Source organism: Haliaeetus albicilla, chromosome 2 (assembly GCF_947461875.1).
Source record: "Haliaeetus albicilla chromosome 2, bHalAlb1.1, whole genome shotgun sequence".
NCBI lineage: Eukaryota > Metazoa > Chordata > Aves > Accipitriformes > Accipitridae > Haliaeetus > Haliaeetus albicilla.
In genome coordinates this window covers 48,714,506-48,738,278 of record NC_091484.1, presented here as the reverse complement: position 1 = coordinate 48,738,278, position 23,773 = coordinate 48,714,506, and the positions used below count along the sequence as shown (strand labels likewise).

The window sequence follows — 23,773 nt, the reverse complement described above, 5'->3', positions numbered from 1 at the left end:
TTAAAACATCTCAGCAATACAACAAAAATAATTGTAACTCAATTTTTTCTTTAAAATGCAGTAGTTGAGTGCATAATGGTCAAATGCGCATAATGGCCACAACACTTAAGTAAACCGTGAACTAGTAATGAGTAGCAGATGCACTACAGAAGAAAACAGCTAAACTTAATGGCTGCACATTTATTTCTACAACAAAACCTGGAAGGGAAGTTGAGAAGTAAAGAGTGCATCAAGAACAGCACTATCAAATGAGCAATTAGTTAGACACTTAAAACTACAAATATTAGGACCTAGTCTTACTGATTTTTTAATTATATCAACAACATACAGCATTGTAATAGTTCTTACATGGTTAAAGAAATTCAGCACCTTAAACCTGACTCTAAAAAGTACTTTTAGTAAATTACGTGACCTAGAAGGAGAAAATTTAGGAGCAAAGGACTTGAAAAATAGCTTTGTAACAGTTCTTAACAGCCATAAACAGGATACACCAGTAAAATTCAGTTTCAAGAGGTGCTGGAGGAGTTGTTTCCTCCCTACCCTCATCACAGTTAAGACTGTAATAAGAACTGCTTTTCCCAGTGTTTGTCATTTTATGACATTTTCTTCAATGAAAACACCCGACACAATATGTGGCCTCAATAAAACAGTTTATTTTCACTAATAGGATGTATTTCAATGTTAGTGTCAACTGTAAGTAACAGAGTTTAGCTGGTCTCATAGGCAATCACAGCAAATATTTAGCTGATAAGGTCATCTATAGTCTTATTGCTGTGTCATTTGAAATACAGCAAATAATTACAACTTTATGTGAAAAGGAGACAAAAAAACTATAAAAAGGAATAAATCAATATATTAAGAAATAAATTTTATTAGGAACTGTATTTAGAAGCTGATGGGTTAGATACTTACTGATCAGGACAAGTACACAAATTGATGACTGACAAAAAATTCTTTTTTACTTGGTCTATTATTTCAATAGTCATATACATGGTTGTATACAAAAATCATTGCATCTTATGATAATGAAGTCAATAACTATGAAAGCAGCAGTGTGAGATGAGCAGATGTATGACAGAGGTGACTGAACCTCATCTGAAAAAAAGATTTTACTGAACTTTGGAGGAAAGAGGGTAAACGCACATCAGATAGAAAGACAGCAAGGTCTCCTCACGCACTTTTTATTATACAAATGAAATAATAAATAAATAAAATAGAAATGGCCCACTTCCCTAGCTGTTTTAAAACAGTCTTGAGATTTTCTCCCAGCAATGACCATGCTTCTTTCATTTCCTATTTTGCCAGATAGTCTATTCATCTTTAAATTATTATGCTTATACAACCATAATTAAAACTATGTTACTTATTAAAAATAATTTTTTGCTTTTAATTTTCATACTCTCTTCTTAGAGAATATTTTTTGTCTTGATGATACTTGACAATTTCAGCAACAATACAACTTTTCACCTTTTCCATGCATGAGCTTATAGTAGTCACATCCAAAAAAGTATAGCTAATTCCATGCTTGAAATAACTGTCAAGAAAAAAGGGTCTGTGGATATAAATCTTGCTTCATTTGTCCAGCAAAATTCTTCAAGAGATTTCCACATTCTGGACAGGAGCTGTATTTATTACAAGCACTATGACATACATTTCACAGCCAAGGCAGAACCATTGTTCACAATCTTTTGTTCACAGTTATTCAATCATTTTTTGAGTTCATGTGACAGTATCCAAACTAACATGAACAGAGACCTTTTAAAATACTCGAAATGACTTATCAATATTTTGAAGTCAAACACCAATTGGCAATCTTCTGCAGGCATACTCTTCAACAGTTCTGACATTCCTCAGAAAAATTGTCTTTCCTCAGCCTCTAGTAGGCAAACTAGTATTAGGAACATGTTCCATCTCTAATAAGTTGACCTAAAGGGATATGAATAATAGGATAATTTTCAAGTTTCACTCTTACTTGGGGATCACATTTGAAAAAAAAAAAAGAAAAAATACAAGAGGCATTTTGTTGGAAAGGTCTATGCCAATAAAAATGAGAAACTGCAGTAAAATGTTCTCAATTCCACTTCAAAAAAAAAAAAAAAAAAGAGTCAAGTACATGCTTTCTGTCCAAAATAGACAAAAATTTCCAGAAAATATACACAGAAGTAACTAGGAAGTTTTCCTAACTTTTTTCCTAAGTAACAAGGAAACGACAACAATGCTATGGGTTCCACTACAGTTTATTTAGTCTGATCCAAATCATCTACATACTCACTGGAAAATGGTGGTGTAAACACAAGCATCAAACCAGAATCTGTGTTCTCACTGTTACCTACAAGTACAGATGTTCTGCATAACTTAGCAACTTACCATTTTGTCAGCAGTCTCACTAAATCCATAAGAACCACTCATGTTAACATACAAATATGGTCTTAAACTCCAACGGATTACTCTTACCTGTTTTTAAAATCAAGGACAAATTCCTTCTTTGTCTAAGTCTCTGTATTCCAAGCTCTCCTCAAGAGAGACAGTCTCTAAATATGTGTAGATATAGCACACAGTCTGTCACTGTAGTGCTTAAATCCCATCTTACCTGCAAAACTATAGCTAACACAATATGAATTTCATGTAGCTTTAAATATAAAGTCTGTTTCATGAAACATCTCTTTTTGTTCTCACAATTTTATTATTTTTATTACCCACTAGCCCAGTGCTTTGGACATTCACTCATAATATGTAAGACCTTCAATTCTCTCCTCTGCCTGAATGGATTTAAATTCTTATTGCTCAACCCATCTTCTGTTGCAATTTGGATAGAATGCACCAGTGTTCATTTAGCCAAGGGGGTGGAAGAAGAAAAAGGGCAACTGTGACCCAGGAATCAGAGCTTTCCTTGGATGAGGCAAGAAGTGGTTTCCCACCTCATGCTCCAGTGAGTTTGGGGCAGGACAAACAGACTACGCATGGTGTGGAAGACTGCTAACTGAAAAGCTATTACTAGTACATGGGAGAAAAGTACCTGGATTCCACGCAGTGCTGCAGAAATGCTATTTTAAAATAAAGACTCCAAAACAATAGATATATAGATGAGACTTGGGCTGATGTTGTATTGTTTCAGAATAAAGGCAAAACAATTAAAATGACAACTCTAGAAATACGAAACCTGCATATGTAACAGTAAAAGTGTCAAAGTGTCTGATTTTTCCTTACCTGTCTTTCAGTCCTAACAAAGATACTTTTTATAACTGAAGACAAATTTACATACTAAGTTCAAAACCATTTGATTTAGCCCACATTAAAAATTATGATTCATTTTTTAAAATGACTCAACTTTAGATGAGGAAGATTGAGCACTCAGTTGAGACTGGAACATGGTGTACCACTTCTCCCATAATCAGAAAACAGAAACCAAGGAAAGCTTGCCCAGATCACACACTTTGTCTACATTGCCATGGTTTAACCCCAGCCAGCAACTAAGCACCACACAGCTGCTCACTCCCTCCCTCCCACCCAGTGGGATGGGGGAGAGAATTGGGGAAAAAAGTAAAACTCATTGGTTGAGATAAGAACAGTTTAATACAACAGAAAGGAAGAAAATAATAATGATAACAATTACAATAATAAAATGACAATAATAATAATAAAATAATTGGAATATACAAAACAAGTGATGCACAATGCAATTGCTCACCACTCGCCGACCGATGCCCAGTTAGTTCCCGAGTGGCAATCCCTACACCAGCCCCACTCCTCCCCGGTTTATATACTAGACATGACATCACGTGGTATGGAATATCCCTTTGGCCAGCTGCCCTGGCTGTGTCCCCTTCCAACTTCTTATGCCCCTCCAGCCTTCTTGTTGGCTGGGCATGAGAACCTGAAAAGTCCTTGACTTTGCATAAGCACTACTTAGCAACAACTGAAAACATCAGCGTGTTATCAACATTCTTCTTGTACTGAACCCAAAACATAGCACTATAACAGCTACTAGGAAGAAAGTTAACTCTATCCCAGCAAAAACCAGGACACCTCCCCATCCTCCCAAAAAATCCTTGAAAAAGATTTTTTCCTTAAAAAGAATAAAAAGAAGAGACAGACTTATAACATAAAACTCAGCATAAGTCACATGCTATATACACAAAAGTGCTTTACAATTTAAAGGGAAATAAGCACTAGAAAATGATGACTGTATTATGAGTAATTCCCTTATGTGTTTTTCAGTTTGAACCGAAATTCATAGTAACTTGGATACTTCCTGGACCGTGACTAATTTTAACACCTACAGTAAAAAGTAGAGTAATAACCACTTTCTACCTCTATTTCCCTTTTGTAAACTTTATACAATATGAAAAATATCACAGGCATCTGAAGTCAAAAGTTCAGAATTTATATATAGAAGTTCCAGAGAGATTTTCTATACATCTTATTATGATTGAGAAAAAAAAAGTTGCAACCTTCAACACATGATTTTCTGCATGCCAACAAAGCCTAGCTCAAACTCGAAAGCCCTGCTCGATAGATAAGCCTATGAGAAGCATGCGGAAAAACCCAGCACTCGGTTGACATCGCAATTTTTGTATGGGTTCTTATTCTTCTATGGACTTTTCTTTCTTTTGTGGATGCAACCATACAAAAATGCATGTGTATATATATAAATTTATACACATAGCTTTTTTCCTTTTGCATACTTTATTTTATTCAGAGAACTGGGTAATGCTTTTGCTCAAGCTATAGCTATGCTTAATCCAAAGCTTTACTGGTATAGAAATACTAGCATGTTAAAAAGGCTACGCCTGCCAACAAATCTGTCTGCAGCACCAAAGGGTAAAAACTGTTCCCCTTCCAACAAAATAGGTTATTCCAGTATAAAAATCGTCTACCTAGCATGACTCAGTCTTGCAGCATGTCTGTGTTGGTAAGAGATGCCTGATGGCTGACACTGAACCAGCAGAAGGCAGTAGTGTACATGTCCTATGCTTTCCATACATACAGCTGTAGGCTCACTGGCAAAGCATCATGCCTCGGTTTTGGTTTGTGACTTGAAAGTGGTCTTTTGGTGCAAATTTCACAAAAGAAACAGACATTTAAAACCTTAAGTGGGGTAAACACTCAATTTGATTTTCTTGTAATTAGAATTTAAAACCTATTGCGGTCTTGAAAAGAGTGGCCAGGCTGGGAAGCCAATCACTGTCCAATGGTCTAAGGGAGAGCTCCCCTCACTAGTTGCTACCAATGGTTTGGGTAACACTCCTTAAACTGGAGAATGTGAGTGACTACACCCTCCAGCAAATCACATTCCCACTGAATTCTGTGACAAAACAATTAGGAAAAAGCTTCTTAGAAACACAGGCAGAACTGGATGATGCTGCCTAAATAAATACGGTGGCAACTGACTTCTGCAACGGGGAATGGAGGAGGTGGAAGAAGAGGCAGGTTGAGGGAGGTGGGAACTGCAGCTCCTGCTGCAAGGACAACGTCTTCCTCCTGACACCCAATGCAGGAGCTGCCTCTTCACCTATCCTCCCTGCTGGGCCCCAGCATCACAAGGAGGAAGATTCATCCATTTTACCTATTGCTATGTACTTAGGGAGAAAATCAAGGACTTTTGTGGAAAAAAAGCAATATCGACTGCATGTGCCAGCACATGTTTAGTCCACATTAATAAAAAATGTCCACCAAATCCCACTTCCCTACAGCAGATGTTCAAATGAAAGTATATGGCAAACAACAGGGATCTGGGGAGGAGTAGGGGGAGGCTTAATTTTTGTCTGCTAGTGGGATAAGCTTTGAAAGGAGGAAGTAAGTAAAGGACCAAAACATACTCCAGGACTTGAGAGGAACTGCAGGCAATTCCTGTGTGTACTTAAAAACATTCTGAGAAGAACTAATCATCTTTTACGCTTTAAAACGACTACAGCAAACTTACTCAGCTTCTTTTGGATTCCTTTGTCTCCCAACGTTCAGAAAATTAAGGCTGAAACAGTTTGAAAGATCCTCAGAGCGCATCTCTGAGAGGAAGGTTCAGGGTGTCAGGGCACTGCAAGGGCTGGGGGCTCCCTGGGGCCGGGATCCCGCAGCTCTCCCGGGGCAGCAGGGCAGGGCCTGGCAGCCAGGACCTGTCACATCGCCACAGCCGGGAGCAGGGCAGCCCGGGGGGCAGCCCCGGGCCCGGGCATCAGCACCTCCCTGGGGGATGGGGCAAGCCCGAGGCTGTCAGCCCACGGGTGGGCCCGACTGCGGCGAGCTGGAGACCAGCCCTGCTGTGGTGCTGGCAGCGCAGCGCTGGCCAGCCCCGGGGGTGGCATGGGGTCCTAGGCCATAGGCAGGGTCTGAGAGCCCCGGGGGAAGCTTGGGCAGGGACAGTCAGGCCTGGCAGTACCCTCAGGGTCCGGAGGCAGCATTCCCTCATCCTAAGTTCATGAGGTGAAGAAACCATGATATTGCAAGTCATTCTAATACTCGGCTTCAAAATGCAGTATTTGTGCACATAGTTAATATGTCGTACTTCAGAAATGGCTTGCCCTGACACAAGGAAGGAGGCGACGCCTCGGGAGACCTCTCCAGCCTTCAGATCCCACCACCCCGCTTGAGACTGAAAACTAATACAAACCTTCAGCAAGTAACGCAGTGGCTCCTTCTTTCCCTCCTCTCATTTCCTGTGTATTTACAGCTGGTCACAATATCTGATACAGGCTGCCAAGCTCATAACCTTTCCCGTTAGAATGATGATGAAACCATTCTCTATTAAAATAATGAAGTAAAGCTATTGACAACGTATTTCAGCCCAAACACTAACTCTAAGCACTAACTTTCTAACTGAAGAATCAAATCAGTTTGGTTTGAAATTTAGCACGTATTAATTCTGATTTTAAGCGTAAACAGGGAAAGGGCTTTAGAAGTTTGAGACTACTTGTACTGGTTTTGAAATCTACATTGTAAAAAATACAGTAGTTTACTTGTTTCTATTTTCCCAAAAATTATTCTTTATAATTTTTAATATTTATACTTTGAACTCATTACCTATTTAACCTAAACTCAATTATGGCTTAAAAAATTACTGAATAGATATATGAACATATGGTATATTCTTACATAGCTATGTACTTAAACACAGGTCTATTAAAAAAGCAAATAATTTTTGCAGTTATTGTAAAAACAAGTAGCTCAATAAGTGAAGTAAAAATGGCACAGGATTGCACACATGTCTAAAATTAAATATTTTGCATACTCTGTCAGAAATTAGAGATATTTTGAAACTTTCCAACTAACATGGAAGTAGATACCTATTAATATTTTACAGAAGTCCACAAAATAACAAAAATAAAAAATGCTAAAAGTACAATTAAGAAAGCATTACCATGTAACCTTTCCAAGCCTCTACAGATAGGCCCAAGATACTTTATTTCTACCTAACACATTATTCTTATGCCTGATCTTTTTTTCTACTGGCAAGCTTTCGCTCCCCTGTTTATTCCTTCAACATATACTTACTAAAAAGCGGTACACAAGTTTCTCATATTTCCACATACATCCCAAATTGCCAAAGCAGTTATGCAATACCATGGCATACAAAGATATTAAAACTTGGGGGTTTGAATTTACATTACCACTTAAATTATGACACTTCATATGAAATACAGTAACTGTGCAAAGGGAAACTGTAAAGTCATTTAAGCTAAATGTTTCACCTGTTCACCATAAGGGTGAGTCAAAATTGGCAACATATTTTACCAAGGCACCATGGCTTCTTTTGATTGCTTGCCTTTATTTTAAAGAGCTTGAGGGAAGCTCCTCAGGTGGTATAAGTTGCCCTGTGCAGCTGGGGGTTGGTTTGTTTGGGGTTTTTTTCTGTTCGTTTGTCTTCTGCTCTCCTCATTTTTTTATGAGCAGGATGCCTTAAAGCCCCTGTTTCATTGCAAGACATAATTTCAAAGCTACATCTGGTTCTTCCATTCTTCCATGCAGCACAGACAACTCTTGAAATGCTTTGGTACTCTTCTGGAAACAGGAAGATTTAATGGTAACTTTTTTTTTTTTAACCATTTTTCTTTATCAAAGTATCACATTCATTTTACTCTTCCTCTTACTAAGTTGTAAAGGTTTATACAGTGCCAGTTCTTGACATTCCTATATATTGAAACTTTACTTCAGAGATGAAATTTTAGCACTGTCAACATTGGAGGCAATACTTCTTCTGACTTTTACCTAAAGTAATTTTCTTAACATACAGTAATTTATTGTCTTATGAATTAGGGAATATAAATGTTGAATCAATGGATTATTTTTAAAACTAAAAATCCAACTCAATTCGATTTTGTCTTATGGTTTTCTGATCCATGAAGACACACCTATCTTCCAGTGCAGATGTATTTACTATTGCAAAGAAATGTTATTTAAAAACAAAATCTGCGCTTCTTGCAATCATGATTCTCTATTACAGTTTATCTTGGGAGAAAAGTCTATAGTCAAATACTTACCTAGACCATAAAACTAAAAGAATTAGCAACACAAGTACACATTGCTCTGCATCTTGTACTACAAGTGATGAAGGTTCCTGGACCTGCTGAGGATATGTACTGGTAATAAGCTGTTTTGTCCTTTCTCTGTTCTAAATATGATTCCTAAACTTTTGTTCTTCCTACATGCTTCGTATAGTAGTGAAGAGCAGTTCAAAAAGTGTTCACAAGAGCTCGTTCTCTCCAAGACTCAGAGAAACAAGCCTTGACAACTCTATCAAAAGTTTTTCAACATTCAGTGGCAATCAAAACTATCAAAAACTCTATCGAACACTGTACTACTGTTATTATATACTGTTATTTTGGCATGCCCAAAATTCTCTGTTGCCTGACCAGGTTTGGACACGGAGACTCCACAGGATGTAATTATATATATACTGTATACGCACATACAATGTTGCCAAGCCCTTGCATTTTAGTTTATATATATATATACACATATGTTCAGTTTGGTCAATTCAGATCAATTTTTGCAATCAGTAAGATATTACCTGATCTAACCTATCAAATCTCTGTAAAAATTAGCTTAAGGTGGCCATATACAGTCTAGGGAAGAAAAAAAGTCTTCTCTATATTCTATACATCTTTGGACAGCATAAGCAGATTTGGCCGCTTGGGGCATTACACAGTATTTCATATTTGTTAAAATTGTGCTCCAGTTTACATAATAAGAAATTGCCTGAAAGTTCATGACTCAATACCCCTGATTAAAAAAAAAAATAAAATAATTCATCAATCATTATTGCTTACATAAAGCTAAAAAGCCTCTCCAATTTTTATTTCATTTGTAGAGGGGTTTTAAGTTTGTGTGTGTTGAGCGTGTTGACGCTGCAACAGCAGCTCTAATTTTCCACTGTTTCTGCTGAGAATCTTGCCATAATTCCATTTTGGATACAATCTTCCACAGGCGTTGAGCCTATGGAAATATTAACGCCATAGAAAGTTTAAAGTTACTCACTGAAAAAATAACAGCTGTGTTGTCCATAGGAATGAGCTGCTAAGTAGACATCTGCCTAGGAGTCACAGCCTCCCAACCACTGCTTAATTACAAAGGCATAGTCTGATGCAGAGGTTGATTCCATTGTGGTATTTACACATTCAGCTACCTTATAAGGCTACTGAAAAAGCATACTGCTAAATGGATAGAATTAAAAAATAAAACTCAAAGAAAAAAGGCTACAGATTGAGCAGTAAAAGTCAAAGTCTCAACTCCAGTCCAAGATCTAACTTTTCGGATAATGTTGTTCTCCTAATGGCTGGGAACTTGAAGTTTAATGAAATAAAGGACTGATGAGAGGCTACAAGTTTGTCTTAATTATATATTAGGAAGATTGGGAGTTTTCCTATTTCCATTACTACAGCAAAGCAACTCAATATTTGCAATATAGCTTTACACATTAAGTAAGTTTAACATATGCTCATTTAACTTAGCAATTGCCATTGCAAACCTATTCTGGGAAATCTGCTTTAATGTTCATTGCTCTGAGAAATAAATGTTTCGAGTACTACTTCATAAATCTTCCAGCTGTGAAGTTCAAAATTTAAAAAATTCTGTTTCCATCTAAGCCAGCCCTGTGTCCAAGTTCAGTACTGTTAAACAGGTCTTTTACAGTATTGCTACATCAAGTTTTTATTTTGTCAGCATTAAATACATTTGCCTATTAATTAACTGCTTTATCTCATTAAGTTCTTAAGAGACTTTACAGACAATATTGACCATAACAGACAATACTTGAGAAACAGAGAGTACAGGAGAGAGGTACTATGCATGGACATCAAGGAAAGGAAAGCTCGTCAGATCAGTTTACACTTCTGGAGAGCTGTGTTCTACTGATCCTTGCTTGACGCATCTTAAATCATTTCCCTTTCACTACAAATACATTAGACCTGAATTCTATATCTGCCTTAGTCTGAAGGGATATAATCTTTCACCTTCCCAATTTAATATCAAAAGCTGGAATAGGATAACTCTTTGCTCATTCCAGGATTCTAAGAAGACAGCAAGCAAGAATAAACCTTATAACATAGTTCACTGATAAAGGCAGCATTAAACCCCACTACCAGGACTATTTGTGACTTTATCTAATTACATTTTCATGTCTAAAAAAACAGTCTTCGGAGAGGGACACTCCAAGGAAGACTACATTTTCATGGAAACTTACCTGGCAAGGTAGTAACATTATTCAGGTAAGCAGCTCCCTCAAGCAAGTCTATAGAGCTCTCTAATCAGCCTAAACTATATCTGCTTAACCATATAATTTAAGCAGTTTAATACACTTGGGTTAGTTGCCCCCTACAGGCTTAGAAGCCAAAGCCCATTTGCTCTCTTAAGCTTTATTTATTTCTCCATTATCACTTTCTGGAATTCCCTATTCAGCTAATAAAACAAACAAAAAAGAATATATAAATTCTCAGCCATCTTTGTTCTATTCCCTCAGAAATACCTTTAATCCTAAAATTATCCTATAATCAGTTTTCCACGGTTTTATCCCATCAATCTGTTCTTCATTTATATTTTCCCCACTACTTACTTCATTTTTCTCCAATCTTATTCCCCAGGATAGATGTTTCTCTGTTGTGTGCTACCACCAATTAATAGTTTTTGTGTGATGGATACAGTAGTACACAGATATCTGTGTTTTAAAACTTGTCTGTCCAGCCCTATAAGCTTACCTCCTTGTCTTTGAAAGAATCACCATGTTTTACTTTAGGGAAATGCAAAATGGGATTGCTTTCAGCAAATCTGAGTCATAGGGAAGACGAACCTTTATTCAAAGGGAACTGTCTTAAAAAAGGAATAAGAAGTACTACAGATCTAGACTGATTTTTGCCTTAAAACACTCATGATGGGCTGTTGGATAAATATACTAGAAAGAATGAACAAAGACCTAATTATGAAGGCACCATGTGAAAACGATGGAAGTCAAGTGACTCCTACTTATTAAACAAGTTTAGTCACTGAGTGTACAGAAAAAAGATACACACAATGACATCATGAAATAAACCTACCACCCAACAAACCAAAATCCCCCTCAAATAAACTGGGAAAAATGCAGCTTATACTACAAATGCATATAACAACTAAGTAAAGGGTAAAACAAAGTTCTATGAGTTCCGAATACATATATAGTAAGAGTGCTTCTTATCTACAATACCAAGAACTATTCCAAATAAGATAAAGAACTTGTTAAATAAGTACTAAACTTTGAAAGTCAAGTTGTATAATTTGGGGTTTATTGCTATTTCCAAGACAGTAAATCATCTTTAATGCATTTCTAACATTCACAAGGGGTTTTCTTTAGCCAATCAATTAGTGATCTAGGAAATTTATTTGGATAATTAACCAACAGTTTGGCCCAGGAGTGGAACCAGTCCCCGACTCAAGTCAAGCAAATTTTATTATTATAACAAATATTTTATTCAAGACATTTCTATTATCTTTGTTTTGAATACTATTGTATAATATGCTCACATCTATAAAAATCCACTGGAAATACAAAGCTATAGAGGTTGCTGTAATAATGAACACAAGATTTCAGGACTTTTGTCATGGCCTAGTAGGATGGGAATCTTTGAAATAAAACATGGCAGAGTCTGTCTTTCCTTTAACAACACGGCACAGCAGATTCCATTTACAGCAGCAAGTGTTGCTATAAACATCCTTAAACCAGGTACCTTAGAGACCTTACCAGAGGCAAACCCAATACACCAGTAGCAGCATCTTCTTTCATTACCCTTTCCAGTTCTCAAAAAAACCCTATATTACGATTAGTAGAATACCATCCTTTTACAGTTCAAATGACAGTGTAAGGCAAACCAAGTAGTCTTCTACCTTTGAATTTTTCAGAGTAAGATCTTAAAAACAATGACTGAAAAAAATTTGCTGACAACAACAGACAAACAACAGGATCTTTCATAAGAACACATTCCTGCTGCCTAATTTCCACACCTATTAATCATTTGGCTTTCTCACCTCAGTGAAGTCTAAGCAGATCTTTCTAAATGAACTGGAAAGCTCTTTTTTTTCCTTCATCCTACAGGTCATTACCAAATACATTGAAAATGTCTCTACCAAGGGAAGGTTTTGTCTACTTTGAAGTCAAAAGTTGCAAATGTGGTTCCTTTATGCATACCCAAATGATGGGCATAGAGATAAAAGTACAGTTGGATCAGCACAGACCTCAATTTCACAGATTTGAAAAGTACACAGACTTCCTCTGTGTCAAAAATTTACTCGAGGTATCAAAAATAGCTAAGTTAAGCCAATTCCTTTAAAGCTGTGTGAGACATAATCACAATTTGACTGTAATGCGAGCAAAACTCTGAGTTAATTTTACTTCCACTTACTTACATGATCAGACTTTCAGTATCTTTCTCCTTGTTATGGGTTTGTGTGGCATGGTGGGGGGTTTTTTTGGTAGTGGGGGAGGGGCCGCAGGGGTGGCTCCTGTGAGAAGCTGCTAGAAGCTTCCCTGGCTCCAAGTTGGACCCGCCTCTGTCCAAGGCCACACCCATAAGCAATGGTGGTAGCGCCTCTGGGATAACGTATTTAAGAAGGGGAACTGGTAGTGAGTAGTGGGATTGGAATGTGAGAGGAACCCCTCTGCAGATACCAAGGTCAGTGAAGAAGGAGGGGGAGGAGGGGAGCCTGAGGAGGTTGATGCCCCTGCAGCCCATGGAGGTGAACGGTGGAGCAGAGGGCCCCCAAGATGGCCATGACTCCATGGGAAAGCCTGCGCTGGAGCAGCTTGTGACTGAAGATCAGCCTGCAGAAATGACTCACGCCAGGGAAGTTTGTGAGGAACTGCAGCCTGCGGAAAGGACTCACATTGGAGAAGTTTGTGAAGGACTGTCTCCCATAGGAGGGACCCCACGGTGGAGCAGGGAACAAGTGAGAAGTCCTCTCCCTGAGGAGCGAGGAGCAAGGAGCAGCAAAGACAACGTGTGACAAACTGACCACAAGCCCCATCCCCTCTTCCCCTGCACCGCAGGGGGGAGGAGGTCAAGAGAACCAGGACTGGAATTGAGCCGGGAAAGGAGGGAGGGGTGGGGGGAAGCTGTTCTAAGGTTTGGTTTTACTTCCCAATATCCCTGTTTGATCTTGATTGGTAGTAAATTGAATTGACTTTGTTTCTTCCCCAAGTTGAGCCTGTCTTTCGCCTGTGACCATAAGTCACTTGTCTCGACTCACGAGCCTGCCTTTATATTTTCTCCTCATCCCACCGTGGCCAGGGGAGGGGGGGTGGAGCGAGCGAGCGGCTGCATGGTGCTTTGTTACCGGCTGGGCTGAAACCACACCACTCCTCTATAGAAACATGCAGCCCTATGATAGGTTTATTATAATATGGCACAATACATACAGAAAGATATTAAAGAGCATATACTGTACTGATTTATTCCATGTAAAGGACCATTACAGGTTAGCAACCTCTGTGGACAGTTACTGTAAGTACAATACTGATTCAATCACTAATTTTTATGAAGTAATTTTGTCATTTACCTGTCATTATGATCAGACCATCTTTTAGCAATTTCTGGCAAGTTCACCAAGAATTTCCTCACCAAAATGTTTCCAAATCACAAATGAGTTCCCCATCTTTGGTTAGGTCCTTCCTCAATTCATCCCTGCCACACATCCTGCCAACAATCAATAACCTTTGGAGCAAGAATTATTTACCTTGCCAATCCATAATATTACATCTTAGGGAAAAAAAAAATTAGGAAGGAGATAAACAAATCAATTTACTAAAACATCTTTTCTGTAACTTATGCTTCAAACTACAAAGATATGCCCCTAAACTCAATGCATATTTAGAAGAAAAAGATATCTATTTACTGTAAGCTTAATATAAACTTAACATAAGCTTATTGAAATGTTTTGTGAACACGTAGCCCTAAAATACAGGTATTATAAGAACATTAATTTATCTAACCTAGTAGCAAAACACCAGTAACAGGACACTGGCATTCATCAACTTAATGTTGCCATGGACAAAAGGCAACATAAAAGTAATGAACTAACAACACTCCCAGGTCCCAGGATTTAAATTTATATCCCTTCCTAATCCATGCACTTCTACCTCAGTATGCTCATACAGGGCAGGTTTGTTTATTTCTATATCATTCGGTTAGGAAAATTAACAATACTGTCCAGAGCATTTAAGATCAAGATAATTTCAGCAAAGATGATCTGACAGAGCAAAAGCAAGCAGAAAAGACTTGAGAAGGAAAGAAGGATGAAGAGTTAATAACCAAAAAGGATAAAAGGAACAAGAGACGACAAAGAAAGGATAGGGAGAAGGAAAGATAGGAAGACGCAGACAACACTTCAAAAATAGCAAGACAAAACAGAAGAGGAAAGAAAAGTTGATTCTTCCAAACTTCTTCCCTTCTTTTCACCTTTCTCTTCTTTTGCTCCTTCATACCTTTTTTCAAATTGTAACTAATGTATATTTGTGGTGGGTTGACCCTGGCTGGATGCCAGGTGCCCACCAAAGCTGTTCTATCACTCCCCCTCCTCAGCTGGACAGGGGAGAGAGAACATAATAAAGAGCTTGTGGGTTGAGATAAGGACAGGAGAGATCACTCACCAATTACCATCACAGGCAAAACAGACTCAGCTTGGGGAAAATTAACTCAATTTATTACAAATCAACCAGAGTAGGGTAATGAGAAATAAAACCAAATCTCAGAACACCTTCCCCCCACCCCTCCCTTCTTCCCAGGCACAATTTCACTCCTGGATTCTCTACCACCCCCCCCACAGCAGCACAGGGGGACAGGGAATGGGGTTTACGGTCAGTTCATCACACATTATTTTCTGCTGCTTCATCCTCCTCAGGGGGAGGACTCGTCACACTCTTCCCCTGCTCCAGCGTGGGGTCCCTCCCACAGGAGACAGTCCTCCACAAACTTCTCCAACGTGGGTCCTTCCCACAGGCTGCAGTTCTTCACGAACTGCTCCAGCATGGGTCCTTTCCACAGTGTGCAGTCCTTCAGGAGCACACTGCTCCAGCGTGGGTCCCCCATGGGGTCACAAGTCCTGCCAGAAAACCTGCTCCAGCGTGGGCTCCTCTCTGCATGGGCCACAGGTCCTTCCAGGACCCTGCTCCAGCGCAGGCTTCCTACTGGGTCACAGCCTCCTTCGGGCACCCACCTGCTCTGGCGTGGGGTCCTCCACGGGCTGCAGGTGGATATCTGCTCCACCATGGACCTCCATGGGCTGCAGGGGGACAGCCTGCCTCACCATGGTCTTCCCCACGGGCTGCAGGGGAATCTCTGCTCCGGCGCCTGGAGCATCTCCTCCCCCTCCTTCTTCACTGACCTGGGGGTCTGCAGGGTTGTTTCTCTTACATGTTCTCACTCCTCTCTCTGGCTGCCGTTTCTGTCTGTCCCAACTTTTTTTCCCTTCTTAAAAATGTTATCACAGAGGCGTTACCACTATCACTGATTGGCTCGGCCTTGGCCGGCGGCGGGTCCGTCTTAGAGCCAGCTGGTATGGGCTCGCTCTCTCTCGAACACAGGGGAAGCTTCCAGCAGCCACCCCTGTAAACCACCACCCCACCCCCCCACCCCCCCCCGCTACCAAAACCTTTCCACACAAAGCCAATACAATCTTAAAGAGAAAAAGCTCTCAAAAATGCTATATCACTTACAAAGACCTTAAAGAATCTAAAAGTATGATCTAATCATTTTCCAAGTTTCCAGAGACCTTAACTTTCTGATCTAAAAGGATGACTTCCTTTTCAGAATAAAGATACTCCATCAAATGCTCTCTACATGAGGAAAAAAACCCAACATAACAAGTTAATATTAGAGCATCCAGAAATAGGAAATGACAGTCGCAAGCAGAACCTTAACTTTTCCCAAACTTTTTTTATTCATCGTTAACTTGCAGCTGAACATTAAGTATTGAAATGTAGTAACATGTTAATAAAATAGTTTGATTTTAGCAAAGATAAAGAGGCAAGAGGATGATTAGAGATAAATTCATTTAAAAACCTAGGGAACAGACTAGCTGAGAGCAAGCTACATACCAATTCCTATGGAGTTACATTCCAAGTAAGTGGAAGAGCAAACCATCTGTGAACTTTTTGACTCAACTGCCTTATGGAGATCAGGCTTATTAAGCATAGCTTGCCTTGCTGGTTCAGGAAAAAATGAGAAAAAGGAAAGTTGGTTGATTAAGTGTAAGACATCAGAGAGTGCAAAGGAAAGAAAAACAAAACTAGACTTCAGAGCTTTGTCAAACGACAGTAAAAGAAAACACTTTAGACTTTTGCCTTGCTTTTCAAGATGGGCTCTTCCTTTCCTGTGTTATATCCTGTTTCAGACTTAGAAAAAGCAAAACATTTGAATACCTATATTGTAAAAAAGCTGCTCTAGAACGTTTTAACCCAAGGAATCTATTCTTGAAAAAAGACATTGGAAATCCTGGAGCCTGCCAGGCCTGCAGTAAGTGCAATACACAGTAGACAGTATCTTATGAAAAGTTCTAAGGCATTTCATCTCAAGGAATGATAAACCCCAACGTCTATGAGGATAAGCTGAGAAGTATGGTTTTCCTTAAGCAATGGTACCATGCTTTATTAGAGCCTATCATATGTTTTAAATACTACTGTATAGACAAACATAAAACAACTGTAAAACCAGAATTTACTGAATGCTATTTAGCAGGTAACATGCTTCCCTGACATATACGATTAACAATACATATAGGATATGTAATTTTTACTTGGCCTTTAGGATGATCTAAGATGAGCTGTTCCACTCCTCCTGCAGCCCCAGCCCCATATGTTCTTCTTCATTCTCTTACAAGGTAAATTCTCTTAAAAGGTAAATTTTGAAGCTTGGATGGGATCTCCGATTAAATACATAAGAAAACTGTAGCCACATTTATGCTCAAGTTTCTTACAGAACAATGACTTGGTTTTGTTCTAATGCTTTTCTGACATTGTGTGCTCTTCGTAAAATAAAGCATATCCCAGACTGTGCATTAAAAAAATGACAGAGAATAAATTACTTACTAGCTTCCAATATGTATGAGATCATGGCTTCAAGATAAGTCATATAATAAAGACCCAGTCTCCTGAAAGTAGTGAAGCACAATCCTCTGCACCACTAAGAAATATGCCAGACCCTTGTCAGAATATCTCAAGCTTAGTGTCACTCACAGATAGCAAACCAGAGAATAAATTCATGTAAGTCACACTAAAATAAAGAATTTATGATGTACACCCCTTTTCTGTGTCTTCTAACAAACTCTAAATCTGGAAAAACAACAACACACAAGATAAGATATGGATATGAATATAAATAAAACGACTAGACAGGAGGATAACTTATTTTAGACAACAAAGTAAAGGTTGATATTTTTGAAGCTGCCTTCAGAAATCAGATCACCCAAATCAAAATCCTAAAGCAACACAGAAATCTCTAATGATTTTAATTACATTTAAATGTTATATTTAATGTAAGACTGTGCAAACTATTTGCTTTTGTCGCATCAAAACAACCCAATAACATTTTTTGTCGAAATTTCCTTTGTTAAAAAGAAAACCAAATACTTCAGTAGATAACATATTCCAATAAACATGATATTCATATTCTTTGACAACCAGATTTCACTTTATTATTTTCCCCCAAGTAAAATATTGAAGTATTTAATTCTGTAAGCACCCAAATATTTCGAAAGGAACACCGCAATGTTTTATTTCAAAAGAATTTGTTGTTCTGTGTGCCTACAAATGGCACTATTATGTAAAGACACTCTGATTAGCTTGAATCAGACACTGGAGGAATTCTAGAGCTCCTGAAATAAATGAAAATAGACTCCAGCTGTGCTGCTGCACCAGTTTACTGCTCATTTCTAGCTGAGGAATCTTTACACTACACTGCAAAGTACAGCACAAGCATGTTGCTTCTCTGGGAAATTCCCAAACATGACAGCCTTTTATTCTTGTAAGAAGATCCAAGTCAGCGTCCATGACACAGGTACACACACAGAGCCGCTTTTGGTTCTATGCAGGCTCTCGGTTTCACTCATGAGCATTCATTCCTTTGCCAAACAGGGTCATAAGGATGGCCTTAAGCATAAGCGGAGAGCTGTTTGTATGGGGACTGGACATGGCACTGCTGCAAGAGGATGGTGGAGAGATGAAGGGGGGAGGATGTGAATTCCAGCAGGGAACGCGTGGAAATAGGGACACCTGTCTGAAAGGGGCAGGGGGGACAGTTGCTAACTGCTGCTGAGAGCATGAATGAGGAGGACAGCCTGCAGGCAGCCGGAACTTCTCAAAAGCTCAACAAAGCAACATGGCTGTCAGTGCTGGACTCGTGCTGCGTACAAAAAATACACCATTTTCCTGCTATCAGCATTCAAGTCATTCCCTGGAAACTTTAATCACAAATACAACAATGTGCATCATATGGAGTTAATTGTAACCACATAAAAGCTGGAAAATCAGAATGAAGGCTTCCCATTCAGCCTGCTGTGTGTCCTGTGAAGGCATGGAGCACTTTACAAAGATCAAGAATCGACTTCTGTCCAATTTTAAAGAGAACAGCTATAATTCAAGTTGTTCAAAAGCTTGCATGTGATTCAGTAGATAATCTGAGTACAGGAAAACAAATACATTTTTTTGTAAAGTATTACTTCTTACCTTTCTAAGAACACAATGAATGAATTCTTTCACTGGAAGAATACCATATACTTTTTTATTCTCACCATACCTTCTTCCCGGTTCTGTAGCTTCTCTCTTTATTCCAACCCTCACATAAACCCTTGGTCATTTCATGCATACTATCTTGCTTCCCATTAAGCCTTCTTTCCTCTTTGTCTTTATTTTATTTTATAAAAGATTTCTCCCATCTTCTTAATTGCTACTGCTTTTTCCACCTGTGCTTCCTAACTACTTCTTTTATTCCTGATAGCTACATAACTTGCAATCTTTTAATCAAAATAACTAGCTAATGAAAATCAGACTTTATCTGCCTCCTTGTTCATTCTCCATGTTTGTACTTGATCTGCACCATTTTTTAAGGCAAAGGATTCATGTAATTTTAAAAATCTACGATGTTCTCACTATGATTGAAAATAGAGAAAGCATGATAAAATGAAATGGATGGTCTTTTCAGAAGAAATACTGATAATGAATTAATTTCATAGAGAACAGTGATGCATACCCTGTACAAATTAACATTGTTAAAGCAAGATTTATTTTTTATGAGTCAGGAAGATTTAGGATTGTCTCAGTTTTTTCAAAACTCCAAAAGCAGACTGCAAAAAAATGCTTAGAAGTTTTAAGACACTATTTGAATTTCCAGACCTGCAAATGGAAATGGAGCAGAACATTCTACATTCCCCTAAAATTACTATTAGAATTACTAGTTCAACAGCATTACTGCATAAAATTTGAAAATGCAACTGGATGCCAACCAAAAGAGCAGTATGACAAAACCTCAGCTCTGATAGCAAGCTCCAAAGCTATCTACTGATGGCCATTTGGCAATAGCTGGGAGTACACACTTTTACAAAGCTCCATCAGTCACTTAGGTTATGCAGCATAAACTACTAGACTTTTATCTGAGACTAAATATGTATAGTGAGGAAGAAAACCAAACAACTCTAGAATATGTCTGCAAAGAAAATATTTTTTTCAGAATTATATTAAAGACCATTACTTACACTAAATTGAAAGCCAGTATCAGTAAAAGTGGGAATCTCTCCTGGTGAACTGTTGTTTCATGAAGATTAGGACAAGACTGATATCCTGCATAACTATTAAGACTAAAAACTAATAAAGAAAAAAAATGCATAACAAAAGTAACAAAAATCTGCTTCATTCTCCTTCTTTTGTGAAAGTGATGAAAATGTTTCCCATTTCTTCCATCTGTTTTGTTTTTACACAACAACAATTATTGGTTTGTTAATAACTAAACAGGTGGGAGAAATGGGAAGCACTTTCATCTCTTTCAAAAAAGAGAAAGAAAATGAGGTAGAATCCAATCCTCAAAACCAAACAGGGCATTGAGACAGCACTTATGGAAAAGACTGAGCACATAAACACAGGCATTTAGTAAAACAATGCAGAAATCAAATCCCCAGAGATGCTTCTCAATCTATAAAACAAAGCAGATGATCAACTCTTCTAAGCTAAAACTAGTTGAGAACTGTGGGTATATGTTTTTTTCTTATTATCACTCATTTATTTTTGAAAGATAAAGGTATGGGTATGCGGTCTGTAAGAAGCTTGCCCTAAAAACACGAGAATGCTATTAGAGACAAGTTCATAGTGATATATTAGCAGTCTGAATAAGAGCAGCACTTATAAAAAGTCACCTGCTGTTATATACAGGACTAATCACGATTAAAAACCCTAACAGTTTGCCTTAATCACCACCTCAGAACACTAATACTACTCTTTGGCACTATAATTTGTGTAGCAGCCAGCAGTAAGTGAACGCAACTTCGCTATCACTGGCAGCGTGAGCAGCAAACCTGTATGAACAGAGCTCTTGCATATCCCTGGTTGCTACTACATGACTCCTGAAGGGGAAAAACATGATATGACAAATTCTTTCTGCATGGGACAGAACAACTTTCTGTACATATAATATCTCAGGTGGGCACTGCAATCCAATAAAATGATTCCTTACCTTAAATAACATCTTTCAGGATAAAGTCGATGTATACATCAACTGCGAAGTTCAACATAACAAAAATGCAGTGACATGGTATGTTCCTTATTCATTAACCCAAGTTATTTAGAGCAGTTTATGCAGCTTTGTTCACTAGAAGCAACACAACACTCAATGAGATTTGACTCAGTTTCAAGCCAAAGACTTTCTGTAGTGCAGAGACCATATTGTTAGTTTCCAGTAAAATAATTAAATGGAGATGTGATTATAACCCATTGTGCATAATTATGCAAAATTTGGCATTGCTTTTTATGTCAAGACAGACCCTGAATAAAGATTAACATATTTGTGCCTGGAACACTTACAAAATTTTTCAGATGCATGCCTCCCAGGGACAGAATGCTAAGCTGTAGATATGACTGGATTTGTTTGGGGGGTTTCATTTTGTTTTGTTTGAGGGATGGGAAGGGATGGAGTGTTATTAGCCAAAGATGCTACACAGGTTCTGTGGCTAGATAACAAAATGAGGGTGGAAAAAAAGAGGGGGAAAAAAAAAAAGAAACTCGGGTTCTTATGAAAGCTGTTAATGGCAGTAAAAATCATGAAATTTAAAGTAAACTTATTCAGGTTATTTTTAAAAACATGAGATTAGATAATTTTAAGCTTCAATGCGTACACAGAGCCACAAAGTATTTACCTTAAGAGCAGAGTCTGTCTTGGAGAGTTTGCAATTTGAAGAGCAGCTTAGCAGACCTACATAATCAGTCATTACCTCTCTATAATGCTATTAGAAGGAAGTGCTACTCTGGCACTTGCTTCTTGAAACCTAATCCAGAAAAACTTCAGTGCATGCTTTAACTTAAGCACACAGTTACACTGGGAAATACTTCAGAATGTCTTTTTGTACCATTTGGGACAACTTAATTATATTTTGTCATTCTTTCTGTGAATTCCTTAAACTCCCAGAATCCTCTTAAAGCACTGATAATTTAAAATTATATCATAGCATCATACACGGTTTGGAGATATCATGGTCCTCTTTGGAGGTATCACATTAGACCATAGATTAAATAATGAGCTTGGACTTGATGAGCAACATGACAAGATTCATTGTGTCTGAAGAAAAATACAAAAATGCAGTTCTATACTTAAGACAAAACAAAGGAATATGAAATGGGTCAGTTTTCCTCTAACTGTTAGCTAATTCCTAATTAACTAACATCTTAGCTACTAAAATAATTCTGAATGAATAATCATTCCTGATTTATTGTAGAATAAGAGCACCTCCAAAGGGAACACAAGTGGCTTATTTCAAGTTCTTGTGTGAGTACTTATTTGGATTTATCCTCAGCCAAAATTAGCTAAGTAAGCAGTCAAGCTTTAGAATAAAAAATAATAGCACTTGTGCACATTTTCACAGATTTTAATAAGGAGTTTATAGAAAAACTTCTACAGGGCTTTCTACAGAAGACAGAATATTTATCTCAGAGTAATTTAAATCATTGTTACAAGATAAAATTGGGCTAGTCGCTAAGGTTCTACTTGAATTCTTTTCCTTCTGCCTCCGGTCATTCCTCTCAATCTCACTATTTGTTTCTTCCCCTTCAGGACTTTCATCTTTTTCACCCCAGGAACTCTGAATCTCCTATATTCATGCTGGTAAAATGGTATCATTACTGTCTATTTGTAACCTTAGTTCAAAACTAGAGTAATGTACTTATCTTGCCGGTCACTCTTTTTCTTTGCATCTCTTCAATTTGCTTTCACCATCTCTAGTATCATTTTAATAATTTCTCAAACTCCTAGGAGCCTATCCAGTACTGAAGTGCCTCTGTTCAATAAAGCACTCAGACACAGAATTAGTATACAAACTGTCTTCCCCTCCTCCTCTCATAACTGTCTAAAATTTTCACCATGTTTCCTTCCATTCATTTCAACCTTTACAATATATAGACTCTTATAGAAAATAGACTATGCTTTCTTCCAAAGTAGTGATGTCAATAATGACTGCCAGGGTCTTTAATTAGTCTATTCTGATACAGGTAAGGATGCTAGATTCTGTCCCATCTCTGTAGTGAATTTCAAACATAAATAACATATTAAAAGTAGAAATGGCTCTCTACTTAAAAGAAAACCCAACCAAACAACAACAAAAAAACCCCACCAAAACAAAACCAACAACAAACAAGCAACAGTTAAAACATTTTAAAGCTATTTGGTATTCCTTCATGAATGAAAACATCTACTATTAGGCCAGTTAATTCTGGGAAATACATTCTTCAAAACAAATTCATTATCACTAACTATTGTTACTGCTACAATTAATTTGATTGTCTCAATGCAAATTATTTATAGACTTTTATGTGGAAAATAAAATCAAGAATTTATATTTTTAGAAACTATGCAAGAAAATATTATATTGTAATTTAATCACAAGTTCTTTTCTCAATATTCCATACTGGTTTTAATAAATTTAGAAATTATAAACCACACTAAATCTGACAGTTCTAAAAACAAATGTAGCAATCAGTAGTGTCCTCGAAAAGCCATTACATTTTGCAATGCAGCCAACAAAACTATGCAGTGACACCCACTAAAAATCTTCCAAAACCACACAAAAA

The 23,773-nt window shown here is 37.9% G+C and overlaps 1 protein-coding gene across 6 annotated transcripts in view; it reads right to left on the bottom strand.

The window, feature by feature from the left end:
- The window catches only part of DGKB (diacylglycerol kinase beta), a 366,387-nt gene that overhangs the window by 295,011 nt on the left and 47,603 nt on the right, over positions 1-23,773 (bottom strand). The window lies entirely within an intron of this gene.